A 17308-nucleotide genomic window follows, 5' to 3' on the forward strand; every position below is an offset into this window, starting at 1 on the left:
ACTAGAGCATGCATTTGGTAGGTATTACCAAGTGATCAATATCTCTTAGAATGGTACAAGGACAGTCTTGCTGCAAAACAAAAGAAAAGGATGATCTGGTCTCAACTATGTAGACAGACCCAAGTTTAGTAAAACCCAGAATAGAAGGGTAATTTGAGAGCGAAGAAAGTTGAAGACATTTTGTCAATATAAGCTATCTTTTCCTTTATTGTACTTCATAATTTCCATTGTGAAGACTGATGAGACACTTTGGGGTCTTGATTATGTGACTTTGTTTTATATCTAGAGTTCACATGATCCCTATCGATGTTTTAAAACCATTCTTTCAGAACATAATTGGGAAAGGCATGATTATATTTGGGGTAATAATCATAAATTGGTGGATTTCACTAGCAGCAGTCTTTAAATTTCACTAATATTAAAAATGTAGCATAATATACTGGCTATTTATATGTTAAATTATAATTTTAGAACATAATATTTTATCAATGCAATTTTATGTCGATTATCTGACTTAGGATTTCAAGCATCCAGTTAAAAAGGTAGAAAATTATTTGTTACTACCATATAGAGATGAAAACATTTATGGCAGAGGTTAAATGGCCTTATTTATTTTTTAACATGAATTAATTATATGACCTATTTATCCAGGCTGGGTGACAAGGAGTGAAATAAGATACATCTTAGATACAACTTAGATATTAAAGAGTGTACAATATCTGCAAGATGGAACGGTGAGTTGGTAATGAATCTAAACTGATCAAATTTAATTTGATTAAGGTTCCATTAGGATAGTATTTTGATGCTTTAGTTCTGACCTAGTTCAATTAATTATGAACACAAAAAGAAGTTATAATTCAAATTGATTTTGCTCATGGCTCAATTCATACTTAATATTTTGAAACAACTAAGTATATTCAAAGGCTTATTCCAGTTTTAGATTTGAAATTCATTGTGAGCAAGTTGTTAATGAAATTAGAGCATACTTAGGAAGGAAACAGAAGAACATAGTACAGTTTTATACACACACACACACACACACACACACATATATATATGTATATATAACTGGACTCTGGGGTACATGTGCACATCCTGCCATCCTGCAGCCTGCAGGATTGTTGCATAGGTACATACATGCCGTGGTGGTTTGCTGTCTCCATCCCGCCCCTCCACCCCCGTCACCTACATCAGGCATTTCTCCCAGTGTTATTCCTTCCCATCTTCCCCACCCCTTACTGTCCCTACTCTCCCCTCCACCCCGCTACCTAGCCCAGTGAGTGGTGTTCCCTTCCCTTTGCCCACGTGTTCTCATTGTTCATCACCCACCTATGAGTGAAAACACATGGTGTTTGGTTTTCTGTTCTTTTGTCAGTTTGCTGAGAATGATAGTTTCTTGATCCATCCATGTCTCTACAAAGGACATGAACTCGTTGTCTTTTATGGCTGCATAGTATCCTATGGTGTATACGTGCCACATTTTCTTTGTCCAGTCTATCATTGATGGGCATTTGGGTTGGTTCCAGGTCTTTGCTATCATCAACAGCACAGCAATGAACATACCTGTGCATGTGTCCTTATAATAGAACGATTTATAATCCTTTGGATATATACCCAGTAATGAGATTGCTGGGTCAAATGGCATTTCTATTTACAGATCCTTGAGAAATCACCACACCATATTCCATAATGGTTGAACTAATTTACACTCCCACCAACAGTGTAAAAGTGTTGCTTTTCCTCCACATCCTCTCCAGCATCTGTTGTCTCCAGATGTTTTAATGATCGCCATTCTAACTGGTGAGATGGTATCTCAATGTGGTTTTGATTTGCATTTCTCTAATGACCAATGATGGTGAGCACTTTTTCATATGTTTCTTGGCCGCATAAATGTCTTCTTTTGAAAAATGTCTGTTCATATCATTTGCCCACTTTTGAATGGGTTTGTTTTTTTCTTGTAAATCTGCTTTAGTTATTTGTATATTCTCGATATTAGTCCTTTATGAGATGGGTAGATTGCAAAAATTTTTTCCCTTTCTGTTGGTTGCCAATTCACTCTAATGATTGTTTCTTTTGCTGTGCAGAAGCTCTTAAGTTTAATTAGATCCCATTTGTGTATTTTGACTTTTGTTGCAGTTGCTTTTGGTGTTTTAGTCATGAAATCCTTGCCTGTACCTAGTTCCTGAATGATGTTGCCTAGGCTTTCTTCTAGGTTTTTTATGGTGTTAGTTCTTATGTTTAAATCTTTAATCCATCTGAAGTTAATTTTTGTATAAGGTGTAAGGAAGGGGTCCAGTTTTAGCTTCCTGCACATGAATAGCCAATTTTCCCAGCACCATTTATTAAACAGGGAATCCTTTCCCCATTGCTTGTTTTTGTCTTGTTTGTCAAAGAGCAGTTGGTTGTAGATGAGTGGTGTTGCTTCTGAGGCCTCTGTCCTGTTCCATTGGTCTATGTCTCTGTTTTGGTACCAGTATTATGCTGTTTATAGTTATATTTTGAGAGCTTACATGCATGCCTCTACCTTATTTAATCTTTATAACTCTGTGAAATACTTGTCATTATCTTCACATTACAGGTAAGTAAACTCAAAATATTATCTTCACTAAGTAACCTTTCCAATAGTGATCAATTAGAAAAAGTAAAACTTATAATTTCTCTGATTTTATTACTTGGATGCCCATTTACATTTGATAATCAGTGTATTCATTTCGTTTGTGAGATAGTGTGGCCAGTCTATATAAGCAATTATTTCTGAATAACTTTCTATTTTTTTTCTCATCTACCCAAATAGTGCAGAGTAAAGGGTTGCCAAGAAAGTTCTTCTTAAAAATATAGTTTAGTTTATAATTTTAATAGCATATTAAACTATTTTCTGTGACAATATTCACATATGTATACCCTGGTAAACTCTTTCCAATCACATCTGTTAGCTTTCATATAAATATGGCCCCTATGTTATGGAAGATTCCTAAAGTCCCAAGGGAAAATTAGTTCAAATTTATGTAAAAGTAATTTGGAACAAAAAAAGGAGTATAGAATCCACAATTCTATACCTGGATTCAGGAGAATTACCATTTAGATATAGTACTGACCCTGACTCAGGAGATTTGTTTTGATATGAAGAAATCTTTTTTTGTATCACCAATATCTTTTCAAGCTAGGGTATTCTTCCATTTTTCAAAAAATTATGAACTAATAAAATCTAAGGGAATTCACCTGGTTTCTGGAGAGTTTAAATTCCATACATGCAAACTGTCAGCTTTAAGTAAGTCATGCAAAACTCTATTTAAATGATTCAGCCTTTCCCTGAATACGGAAAATGGGAAATGTTATTTGGTAGTTAGCATAAAATGGTTTGAATGGAGAGAAATAGATTAAACCCACTCACAGCCACTGAGCAGAGATAATAAGAGATGATTTGAAAGTGGAAATAGTCATTTGTGATGGGCTTTGCTGTTAACACACTAGCAAGTGTGAATGCTTTAGAGAACATGGGTGAAGCCAGTAAGCATTCCTCCATCCTTGTAAATGAAGCATTCACTGGAGGTTCCTTCCTGCTAGAATTTCTTTCAGTTTGCTCTTGACTTTCATTTGCCAACCAGTCCTCAAGGGACACAGAATAGAAATACACCAGTGAATTCAAATCAGGAAACCCTGTGGAGATGGTCCCGTGAAGAGAATTTAGCAGGGTGATTCCCATTTGACAACAAAGATTCGCGCAAAAGAATGCTAAGGGCATACTATTTTAATTGTGTATGGCAGAGAGTTTCAGAGCACAGCTTAGGACTTATACAAAACATGATTCCAACCTGATTTATGCCTTACTAATTTTTGTGCTAGCTTTTATAGTCAAGTTAATTTCTTTGAGTCTCAGTTTCCTTGTTTGTAAAAGAGAAATAATTGTGGTACACACTCACCATGGATTGAATTAGGCCATAGATACAAAATACTTGGCACAATACCTGGTCCACAGTAAGCTGTCAGTAATTGTTATTTAAAAATTAAGACAAAAACAACTCTGTCACAATTATACACTTGTTGACTGTTTGCATATGGAAGCAATATACTGACAAGCATTCTGTACTTCATTGAGTAGTATTTGTTAAAGTCTTACTATGCACCTGTGCTGAAGTCCTGAAGTCCCCAGACACCAAGATAATACATATTCTAGAAAACATGTAATTTGCCCTATCCCATATTCCATCAAGTTTCCAAACCTCTGGAATTTTAATATCTTACCACTTGCAAAATATGGAACTTAACTGATAACTCTCCATACCAAAATCCCCTCTGTAAATTCTCTTCTGGAGGGAGAAATCGGTTTGCAATTGTCATTGTTTTTTCTCTCATCCCCTTTACCTCTTTTAAACTGCCTTTTTATGTAAAATGCTTTCTGTGACTGATAAATGTCCTCTTCTATGTGCACTAGTTAATTACTTCCCAAAGCATCTGTTGCTTTTTAGAAGTACATATTCCACATGCTCTTAAAAATAGCTCTTCTTTCTAAAAAATTTAGTTAAGACATTCTGTACAGGGAATAAGAAGATAAAGTACCTTCCAAATGTTAGGCACCTATTATCTGTCAGGTATTTCTATAACAATTTTCTTTAATCCTTTTAGCAAGCAACCCAATGAGAGGAGGAATGTTATATCCATTTTCCACATCAGAAATAAAAACAGAATCATAGAAATCAAATTATTTGCTACATAAATGATACCTACATTTACCTCTGTGTTTGTTTTATTTGTGGGGGAGGGATAATGTTTTCTGATTTGACATTTGGATTGTGGAAATCATAGGATACAGTCATATAACCTCCCTTGTATAAAAAAAGAATGATAATGATACCACCACTATCAAAACCACTTCCCCAAATACTCAGTAATTTTAGCTTATGTAGCATCACCCCCAGCAAAGGGCTCTATATACAGCAAGTAAGCACAGAAGGCAAATTTATTAGGCAAAATTCTAAGATGGTCTCAAAAATTCTGGCCCTCTCCTTAAATATCCCCAATATAATTCTCTTCCCTGGAGTGTGAGTGAAATTTATAAATATACTGGGTCATTATGCCTGTGATCACCTTAGATTATTTAGCAGAATGGATATATCAGATTTAATTAATGTCCCTAATCAGTTGACTTTGAGTTAATAAAATAGAGATTACCTTGTTTGGGCCTGATCTAATTAGATGAATCGTTAAAAGAAACCAGATGGATTCAAAGTGAGAGATTACTGCTGCTTGCACTGAAGAAGATAACAACGCTATTGTGAACTAAGGATGGATGTCGTCCCATGGCAAAGAACCAAGGATGGCCTCTACTTGCTAAGGGCAGTCTCTGGCCAATAGTCAACGAGAAACTGTGGGACTTATTCTGATAACCGCAAGAAACTAAATTCTGACAACAACCACACAGCTTGGAAGAGGACCCTGAACTTCCAGAGAAAGTACAGTCTTGACTGACACTTTGACTTCAGCCCAGCGAGACTATGAGTAGAGGATCCAGGACAGCTACGCCTAGACACCTAACCCAAGCAAATTGTGAAATAATAAGTGTATATTATTTTAAGGCTTTAAATTTGTGGTAATTTGTTACACAGTACTAGAAAACTAGTATGTCAAGTTAAACGTCAAATAGGGCATAGATAGTAAGTACCATAGAAGCTTGGTAAGGTAGAAATAAATCAATTTGGGGATGGAAGGGATGGTTACTGCTACAGAAAAAGAGTCTTCAACTCAATAAAGATGGATGTTTCATGCCAAAGTTTTCAATTCTGCTCTCCCTTGTAATATGTCATTTTCTTAGATTGGTTTCCCCAGAAGCCAACCCTAAGACAAGGATTCAAGCGCAGAAGATTCATTATGGAAATGATCTGAGGAAAACTGGGCAGAGAAAAGGAAAAAACCAATTGCAATTGTAAAGGGGCAATTTCAGGAAGAATCTCAGAGACAGCTGAATCTCATATGAACATTCATAGTATAATTGTACTCTAAACTTTATCCTTACTTGAGACAAGTGTATAGGCACTGCCAACTCACTGCATGCATGAGCACATCAGAAAGCTGCCTCAGTAATTTAAGAGCAGTCCTTGTAAGCCCTTGTAAGAAAGACACAAGTGTAGACAGTTAGAGGAAAAAAACAAAAGAGGTTCATGGTAATTTCCCAGAAATGTATAAAAGGAGGTAAGCACATCCAGCTAATGTACCAGCAGTATATACTAAAATTATGAACCATTAAAAAGATTACAATTAACAGCTTAATAACTCGAGTGCTGCTTATGAAAAAAATTAAAAACAATAAATTGATTAAGAAATTGAGTCTCTGACTACTACTGTGGCTGCAATTTATTAAATGACTACTAAGTTCCAAACACTATTTCATTTAATGCTTAGCACAATCTTATGACATTAGTTCTATTATGATCTTCATTTTATACTTCAGAAACATTTTGGATCAAGGAGATTAAACATCCTTAACCAGTAGACACCTTGTGCATGAGTGAGCTGAAGTTTGAATGCTTTGAGTCAAACTGTGTCCGCATTCCATTACACTAAGCCACTATGTTTTCAGTAGGCTTGAGTTGAGAAGTTTGCAAACTACGTGACAATAAAAATCACAAAAAGTGCTTACTGTGTGCCAGTCTTCCAAATACTTTACATAGTTAACATAAAACTCAAGAGTGTATGTCTTTATCATCTTTTGGGGTGAAGTGTTTCATATTGCAATATACCACAATAAGACACACTCTATTATCCTGGAAAGATTGTCCTTACAATTTATTTTTCTCTTATTCTCCTTTCTCTCCTTTCTTTTGCTTCCTTCCTGTATTGACTTATTGTTTAACAAACTGGCATTGCATAACAAATTTATACTGAAAACCATGATGGTATTTAGTAAGGTACAAAAGATCAATTATAAAACCTGCCTCCTAGGAACCTACAGTCTTTTACAGAAAATCAGATGAATGCATAAATGACTATTACATAAGCTCAAAAAGTAAACTCAGAGAGACTATTCTATAGATATTCAAAGGAGAAAGAAATTGTATTTATTAGAAATTTTTGACAGTTGAACTAGACTTTGAAATGGATTTCAAACTTGTTGCAGGGAAGAAAAAAATCACCTTAGGTGTAATGAATAGTATGAACAAATCCGTGAAGACAGGGAGGAGTAGTTTTTCTGGTAATCAAGTAGTTTGATTTGTTTTTAGCAAAGAAAGAAATTAGGGGGAGGATAATGTAGATGGAGGCCAGGTTATGGGCTCTAAATGCCAAATTAAGACATTTGGGCTTTAATTTTTGCTCACATAACAAGGCTCCAATTTCTTTCTTTTCTTTCCTTTTTCTTTTTTTTTTTTTTGAGATGAACTCTTGCTTTTGCCCAGGCTGGAGTGCAATGGCACAATCTCAGCTCACTGCACCCTCTGCCCCCCGGGTTCAAGTGATTCTCCTGCCTCAGCCTCCCTAGTAGCTGGGATTACAGGCACCCACTGACTTGCCCAGTTAATTTTTGTATTTTTAGTCACAATGGGGTTTTGCCATGTTAGCCAGGCTGGTCTTGAACGCCTGACCTCAGGTGATCCGTCCACCTCGGCTTCCCAAAGTGCTGGGATTACAGACATGACAAAGTTCCAATTTCTAAAACTGTTTTGGATAAGAAAACAATCAGATTTTGGAAAATACCTTTTTACTCAAGATAATGGTCCATCCTTTGATGCAAAGACAGAGGAATGTTTTAAGAGTTTTTTTTGTTGTTGTTATTTGTTTTTTTTGTTTTTTTCCGCCGCTTCACTGGATACCAGAGAAAAGGGTAATGTGAGCTGAAGCTCCTCTAAAACATTTTCTTATGGCCAAGGAACACCTGCCACAAGATTGTGTTTATTTTTTTATGTCTTTTTAATCTGCTTACCAATTTTCAGTTAGAAAACAAAGCAACTAAAGTCACATTAAGTCTGGAAGCACTGTAATCCTCTTCTCTCTCTTAGATCAGCATCACTTCTATTGAACAAGCTTAATTGTTTTTTGTTTCTATTTAAGGAGAGGCATAAAAACCTTATATATGAAACTTTCACTAATAACCTGAAATATCACCACAGAGACAGTCAGATTATCTTGTGTTTGTTTAGACATCCAATTATTCACTTGCAGTGCAGGTATGTAGAACTGAGCACAGAAAATGAGGGAGAACTATTAGCAGTTTCATTATTAGTCAATAGATGTAAATCTCAAATTGAATCACATCATGTCAAAGGAAAAAGCACCCTAAAAGAATGGATTTTTGAATGTCTTCCAGGCTGCAATTAAACAAGTCAAAGTAAAGTTTCCTTCATTCACAAATTCTATCACTGGCAATTGTTAGCCACTCTATGCCTCTAAATGTGCATAGGTAGGGTGGACGTGAAATTTATTGTACAAAGAGGGATGGTTGTGACAAGGAAAGGAGAGGATATTAATAATATGGTAACACAACCAGCATACATGTGAACTGTCAGGCAAATTGGGACATGCTGTCACCCAATTTATATAGAAATTCAAGGAAGTTAGGAGATCAAGTATATATCTTCACCCATCGCCAACTTTAGCAGTGGGTGTGGCTTCTAATTTTAGTCAATTTCTTAGAACTTGGGGAAAAAAAGCTCTGCAGGACTTGTGGGTGACAGAAGAGCATGTGAGCACCCCAAATTCTCATTCTGGCTATAATTTACCCTGGCCTAGGAAGGTGTTTCCATTTTATGGATAGATAACTTTTTCTTAAAACCTTAGCCCAAGGGTCATATGACATTATTGTTCCAGGGAAGGAAAGAAAGAAATGGGACTTTACAGATTCCCTATCTCAAACACTTCCTTTGAGAAATATGTCCATCCTGACTCCAAATATGGAAGTGACTCACTCAACTCCTTTTTTCATGATAGTTATAGGATTTATAAGAAATATACCTTTGGTAATGATAGACAAAAACTACTTTCCAGGAAATCCATCTATGTTGGTCTCGCTCTCTCTCTCTTTCTCTAGCTCTCAACATGTAGAATTTCTGGATGGAAAGCTGTTTATGGGCAGGCAAATTATATTTCAATTCTAGCTCTTCCACTTCCTAGCTGAGTGGATCTTGGTTGGATACTTAACCTAGGTGGACATTAGTTTCTTCATCCCTTTATAACACTCCCTAAAAGCCAAGCACTCTGCTAAAGTACTTTATATGAATTACATCATTTCAGTTGTCACAACAGACCTTTGAGGTAGATATTATTATTCCCATTTTAAATGATAAAACAGGTTATTATCTAACCTCTTTCCATGCTTCATTTTTATTTATGGCATTTTAATGTTTATATTTCCAAGTAATGTATAATTTACAAAAGAGAGATTGTGTCTTTTAGGTCAATACAGACACACATCATATAATGCTAAATAAATATTTGTTGAATGAAAAGGTGTATAAATGAATACAAGAAAGTTGCTAAAAGTGATGTAGCTATTCAGTTTTGGAATTAGGAGTTAAACCCAAGTAATCTGAACTCATAATCTAGATGCTAGCTGCTCCTTTACATTGTCTTCTTGGGTTATAGTGCTATTGTGAATATTAAATGAAAAACTTCTTATAGTAGGAACTCGTAGATATGAACTCACTTCTTTTCCTTCTTCTTAAATTTGTAGACCTTGGATATACTGGGGAAACAAGCACTAAAAAACAGTCATTTTGTCTTCTCTAACTCTCAAGGGACTCATTCATACTAGAGAACTCATTTAATGATTTACAACGGGTGAATATCTCTTTTGTTGGCAGGAAATCTATTTGGGAAAAAAAAAGAAGGAAACAGGATCAGTTACTTGATGCATTCATGGGATGGGGTCCAGGAAAACCCATTAAGGAATTATTTTGTCAGAGTCAGTCTCTCTCAACAATGTAAGCTACTTTTTCAATGTTTCTTATTAGAGTAGATCTTTGATGTATATTATCATTATCATTATTATTAATGAAAATAGCATGAGCACATACAAAAATGCATAAGTGTGTCATGGTGTACCATTCTAACATTTCCAAGATGTGAATTTGAATCTTGCATGAAAACAGACCAATATTTAAGATAAGACTTATAACTATTTACAAACAAACAAGGTAAGAATGTGGAAAAAATTGGAACCCATGTACATTGCTGGAGGGAATGACAAATAATGGAACCAGTATGGGAAATGGTTTGACAGTTCCTCAAAAACCTAAACATAGAATTACCTTACGACCCAGCAATCTGCTCCTAGATAGATATCAAAAAATCAAAAACAGGGATTCAAATAGATATTTGCATACCAATGTTTATCGAGGTATTGTTTACAATAGCCAAAAGCTGAACAAAACTTAAGTGTCCATCAAAAAAGTAATGGATAAACAAAATGGGATATACACATGCAATGGAATATTATTCAGCTATAAAAAGGAATGAAGTTCTGATACATGCTATAACCTGGATGAATCTTTAAAAATTATGCTAATTGAAATAGGTCAGATACAAAAGAACAAATATTGTATGTATTTGTTCTTATTTATATAAAATATGTAGACTAGGCAAATTCATAGAGGCAGAAAGGAGATTAAACCAAGGGATGAGAAAAGACAAGAACTGGGAGTTATTGCTTAACAAGTTATTTTTTGTTCGGGGCAATAAAAATTTTTGGAAATCAATAGTGGTGATGATTGCATAATATTGTGAATGCAATTAGTGCATCTAAATAGTATACTTGAAAAGGGTCAAAATGGCAAATTTTATGTTTTGAATATTTTATGACAATCTTTAAAAGATAGAAAAAAATAACAATGTGACTTTTTATTCTCTTTTATTGCCAAATGTAGTAATTCTCACAAGGTAATATAAAATGTTTTTTTTTAATAGAAGAAGAACAGAATGTTTTCTGAAAAATGAAATTTTTGATAAATTTGAAGAGGCATTAGAGTGTGGCAAAGGAAATGCATAACTAACTTTGGGAATAGAATAAGGGAAGAAACATGGTGAGAACTATTTTGCTTCCAAATTTAAAGATTTGTAGACTTTTCAAGAGAAATTTCTGGTGAATGTTATGAGTTTACTTTGGCACAAAAGTTCCTGGAACTAACATCACTGTAATAGTATTTCTCAGCATGAAAATAGGTCTCAAAGTAAAAAATTTGGGATATTTGGGATTAAATTGATTATATAAGTCCTATAATAAGATTATATAAGCCCAATAATAATAAAATTATTATTGCAGCTCTGCTCACATTGTTTAATATGCTAATGTACATTGCCAATCACTAAGAAAAAGTTCATATCTTCAGCAGTTCCCAAATTCAATTTACCATGTAATTCATTTAAAGATATTATCACTAAGACAAATATTTATCCAAACTGCAGTCTTGTTGAGGCTGCCACACATAATGTCTAGTCCCTTCCCAAATGAGAGGCCAAATGTGATAAACTACAGTTTTGATAAAATATATTCGTATTCCTCCCAGAATGAAGATTAATTTTCCCTACTCACTTGTTGTTAGGCATGCTCATGTAACCTGCTCTGGCCAACGAAATGTGAGTAAAATTTCCTGGAAGAGCTTTGGAGAATCGATATGTGGTACTCATTCTTCTATGAGACAAGAAATATTCTATATAGAAGCTACTCTGTCAGCCAAAATAGTGATAGACCTGTTTTGAATGGGGGAGAAAAAGAAAGGTGAATATCAATGATTGAAAAGGTTTGCTAGTAGACTGTATTACTGCTTAAAAATGTTTTCAGCTTTCCCCTGTAGAAGGATTGCATTCCTCTTTTTCAATGATATCAAGCACTGTCATGGTGACACAAGAAAAGTTCCCTTGTCCACCTCGCAGGGTGTGCGATGGGGTGTGGCTCGCTTCTTCTTCAGTGCCTCGCTGCTCATACCTCTAGGGGAGCATACAGAGGGGCAGCTTGTGGGGCTCCAACCCCACTGCAGTGCCTAGGAGTATGTGTTTACAAATGAAGTCACAGTGGGTGTGTGTTACAAGGTGCTTTTTTAGTTTCACCATCCGTAGGTGGTTACCCCTGCCTTATTGCAAGGACAGAGGGTTTTCTGTATCCCAGGGTTCTTGCCTTGGTGTACCAGAACAATCAGATTATCACACATGGGCTTGGAGAATGACTGCAAGGTTTTATTGAGTGAAAGAAGCTCTCAGCAGATGAGGAAGCCAGAAGGGAGAGGGTTTTCCCCTGAAGTTTGGCCGCTTGACGGCTAGACTCATCTCTGACTGCCCCAGGCAAACTCCGTCTGGTTCCACGGGTCAATGACCTGCCAGTGTGCTGGCGTCTGCCACGTGATCTTCTGTCAGTGTGCTCCCAGCAACGTCCAGCTGCTTGTGTCTTCTTCCACCAATGTGTTTCTCTCAACTTCCAGCCTCTTGTGTGTGTCCTGGCTAGGGTCTTTGGTTTTTATAAGCACAAGATGCGGGTGTGGCAGCCCAGGGTGGTCTTGGGAAATTCATTTGGGCAGAAAAACAAAAATGCCTGTCCTCACCTAGGTCTGTGGGCACAGGAAGGGGCCAAGCCCTTCCCCACTTCTGTATCATTTAAAAGGACTTAAAAATGATACAGCACTTCACTTCCCCTCCTCTGTATCAATGGGGCTTATTTGGCCAATTCCATGTGAGCAGAAGTGATGTATATCCCACATAGTGAGCCAGTGTATGGTGTGCCATGCTTATTTTCTCTATTCATCCTGCTGGAATTAGTCCAAATGGAGTCTGTTCAGTAAGCTTGGATCTTCGATTAAATATGACACAGAGAAGAGCTACAGCTTCAATGTCTTACTCTGCTATCAGTAAGAAATGAACCATTATTATTTTAGACCACTACAATTTTGGAGTTATTTGTTACCTCAACATAGCCTAGCTTAGCCTGATTAAAAATTAGGAAACTCATCATAGGCTAATTAAGTATCCCATCTCCGTAGACACTGTGAGTGTTCCAGGAATAGGCTTATAGATCAAGCCAGACTAACATCCTTTCCCAGCATTTTTTGAATTTGAGAAGTTGGTTTCAAGGTAGTAAATATTAAACTGTTCTTTGGGGAAAGCTGACATTCAATAATCAAGCTACTATGCATAGAGCAGTAGAGTCTCTGGCAGAGAAAGAGAAAGAGACAGAAATTCAGTACCTTTAACGTCATATTATTAACAGATACAGTTGTTCCTGAAACCATCTGTTCTTCTCAAGTTTGCTTACATGAGCCGATAAATGATCCTCTACTCACATCATTTTTCTCATTGCTTATATGTGCATTGCTTTTTCATTACCAAAAATGAAACTTAAGTAGGTTCCTTAGCTGCAGGGCTTGTCAGAGCTTTTGTATATACTAATATGTACTGTGTTTCTCCAATAAGGGGCTTTACCACATATAGTTTTTTCCTCTGATTTATTTTTATTACAGAATCCACCTATAGGGATTAATGTTTTGTAAACATGTTTTGGGAAACTTGTTTTTATAAACAGCTTGTGGCTTTTGAATGTCTTCTGTCATGAAGGGTGGGATTTCAGCTCTATGTAACTTAAATGAATATTGTGACAACAGTTCAAAATATTAAACCGAGATTTGTGTTCTGATCACTGTAAGCGAATTCATAAAGACATAATTTATCCATGGGGACATACTACTCATGATCATTATTTTCTGGAGAAATCACAGGAACTAATAAAATTCTAAGAATCACAAATGAGATTAGTGCACAATAAGTTAAGCCTATAGTTAGGTGTTGGAAACTCCAGACCAGTATGTTACATACTTGCTCTTATCTCTATATGAAGAACCAGCTATTTTCAAGAATTTGTGATGACCACAAAACTTTATTACTATGTTTTAGAATATCACATCATTTAGAATATCAGTCAGTAATCTATGCATGAATTCTCTAAAATATTTCCTTTCTATACATTTTACTATGTGAACTCAAACATCCACTTCATACCTCAGTCATAAAACAGCTGACCCCAGTTGGACCGATCAGATTACATTTTCTTGGGAATTGTAATTGAACCTCCCTATTAGTCTGTTTTTATGCTGATGATAAAGATATACCCAAGACTGGGCAATTTACAAAAGAATGAACTCACGTTCCATATGCCTGGGGAGGCCTCAAAATCATAGCAGAAGACAAAGAAGATCAAGTCACGTCTTACATGGATGGTGGCAGGCAAAGAGAGAGAACTTGTGCAGGGGAACTCCTCTTATAAAACCATCAGATCTCTTGAGACTTATTCACTATCACAAGAACAGCACAGCAAAGACTTGCACCCATAATTAAATTATCTCCCACTGGGTCCCTCCCACAACACTTGACAATTCAAGATGAGATTTGGATGTGGACACAGCCAAACCATATCAACTTGCAAGCCTGCTTCTGCACGTAACATGAAATATTATATGCATGTTAACATGTAATAACATGTAGGAATGTAACATGTAAGTAAACTCAGGAGATATGCATAAGCATTTTATACTCAGTGGATGGAAAAGCAGGAAGAGCAAGACTATAGAGGCAAGGGAGATAGAAGCAGATGTTCCATAAAGAGCTGTTTCAGATGGCCTTCCACGCTCAGGTTCTAGTTCCTTTTAATAACAAGTTCTTCAACAGAAAATAAGAGATCTGAACAAGAATGACTTGAAATCTTTTTCAGCTCTTCGCATCATTTAATGATAAATTATATAGAAATAAACATATATGACATATGGTGGCAAATTAAGAAAGTTAATACATGTATTTTGTTTTTCACGTTACAGTCCTGAAAAGTGTCTGGAAAAAATGGTATACATACATACATATATATATATATATATATATATATTTATTTATTTATTTTATATATATGTATATATTTATTTTATTTTATATATATATTTATTATATATATATATTTATTTTATATATATATATTTATTTTATATATATATATATATATATATTTCTTTTTCCCCCATGACTATTTAAAACATTAGGAGACCAGATCTAGATCTTTACATAACATCATGGCATTTAAACATACAGGCTTTGTTGACCTATTAACCTAAATTCACATCCTGTTTGCCACTTACTAGTTATACGGCATTGAGTAATTTTCTTAATTTCAGAGTTTCAGTTTAAATTATCAGAAATAGGAGGCATTAACACCCAGCTCCCAGAATTTTTGTGATTATTGAGTGTGAATATAAAGAGTTTAGCTCATTTTATATCATGGTACAGCCAATTAATGCACAATATTGATCATTAAATCAATTATGTGTATTAATCAATTACGTGTATTAAATCAATTACCTTGGAGTCACATAACCCTTTTACCTAACCCACAATATATTGTTCATATGCCCTTAGTTTACAAAAATAAATATAACAATTAAATAGTTATGTTTTGTTCACAGAATTACCCTAGAAGCTCATTCAGAGCAGGTAACATGGCTTAGAAAAAAATGTGCAAAGGTTAGGTACAATTACTGTGATTGAATAAACAGATAAACTAATCAGCACCTAAATTTATAGCAATATACTAGGTTTTGCCCAACAACACAATACTGTCACATTCACAGGTAATTACATATCACCTAGGCATAGCATAGTCCTTTAGAGAATAATTTGCATGTTGAATACAAAATATCAGATTTTTATTAATTTTTATCTCTCCCTGTATTAGTTTGCTAGGGCTGCCATAACAAAATGCCATGGACTGGGTGGCTTAAACCACAGAGATTAATTTTCTTACAGCTCTGGAGGCTACCAAGGTGTTTGGCAGGTCTGGTTTTTCCTGAAGCCTCCTTCTCTGGCTGGTAGGTGGCTGCCTTCTCACTACATCTTCACCTGGTTTTCCCTGTGTGTGTGTGCCTATCCCTGGTGTCTCTCTGAGTGTTCAAATTTCTTATAAGGACACTAGTCAGATTGGATTAGAGCTTACCCTAATAGCCTCATTTTTAACTTAATAACCTCTTTAAAGATCTTACCTCTAAATATGATTAGATTCTGCAGTATGAGGGGTTATAACTTCCACATATAACACTGAGCTTTCCCGTTTTGTCTTTAATAAGCCTGTTGATTAGCTGTTGAGATTTGAATGAGTAACTTGCTGTTGTCTCTTTCTGTGTTAGGTGCATCCATGTGGGTGAGCATGTTTAAAACAAACACCTCAGGATATGTGACATGCTTAACGGAAAAGTGAGGAAAACATACAAGACTGCCATATTTTTCATCAAGTCACAAGTGTAATTTCTCAGATTTCTGACGAGCTGCATACATCCCTTGGGAGGGGGATTTGTATTAAAGCTGCTATAAAATTAGTATTTGATTAAAGATGTTTAAAATCTTCAGGATAGTATCCATTTTACACTTGAAAATTTATGTCAAGAAATTTTGCTTCTCCCTGAGGAGTGAATCTCAATATTTGAAGTTGAGGTAACTTTAATCCTTTACTTTTTTTTTTCTTTTTTTCTTTTGCCTTGAGTATGCACTGTGTTTCCAGCTGACAGATCTTTATGTCTCTTCTTTGGAATTGCATTTCACACAACCCGTGAATCACCACAGAGAGTCACCATGATTAATCAATGAAGGCCAGAAAAATGAAAGAGTAACCACTTATCTGTGCTCAGTTTCCTTTGATGCAATACATAGGGGGAGCTTGAGTTTTATGAGTTTGAAAGCTAAATTTGATTATAGGCTGAACTTTTTAATATATGGAGCTGCTTTATCTTTGCATAGAACTCTGCTCACACAGAAATTTGTTCAAAGCCTATGCAAAGAACTAATCAGAATTAATAATGGAACTAGAAAAATTATTTTTAGAGAGAAACACTGTATTTGTATAGACAACTCTCATTATTTTATGGATTCTTTGGTGCATGGTGATACTGGCTAACAAATGATGGCTATCTCAGTGATAGAGGTTCAACTAACTGGTGATTTTGGATTTTAACAAATAAAAGTATTTGCTCACTTCTGAAATATTTAAATGGTTTTCTAATTCCTGTAAATGGAAACTTTGAGAGAGACCTATACTTAAAATTTTCTTTCTGAATTCCCCAGAATAATTAAGTTAGCTATCAGGCATCATAGAATAGAAAGACAGGATTTATTTTTATCATACGCAAAGATTTCTTCTTCTTTGGCTGTGGTTACTGATGTATCATTCTTTACCTATTTGTGATAACCTTATATGACAGCTGTTGCCCATCATTAGATGCCATCTGGATTCCTCTATGTATACAATAGTGCTAGCTGTTAAAGAGCTTTTAGAGGAGTTTTAATAATAGTAATGGAGGAGATCTCAAGA

The sequence above is a fragment of the Aotus nancymaae genome, unplaced genomic scaffold (genome assembly GCF_030222135.1).
Source record: "Aotus nancymaae isolate 86718 unplaced genomic scaffold, 86718_ANA_hifiasm-v0.15.2.pri h1tg000059l, whole genome shotgun sequence".
NCBI classification, from domain to species: Eukaryota; Metazoa; Chordata; class Mammalia; order Primates; family Aotidae; genus Aotus; species Aotus nancymaae.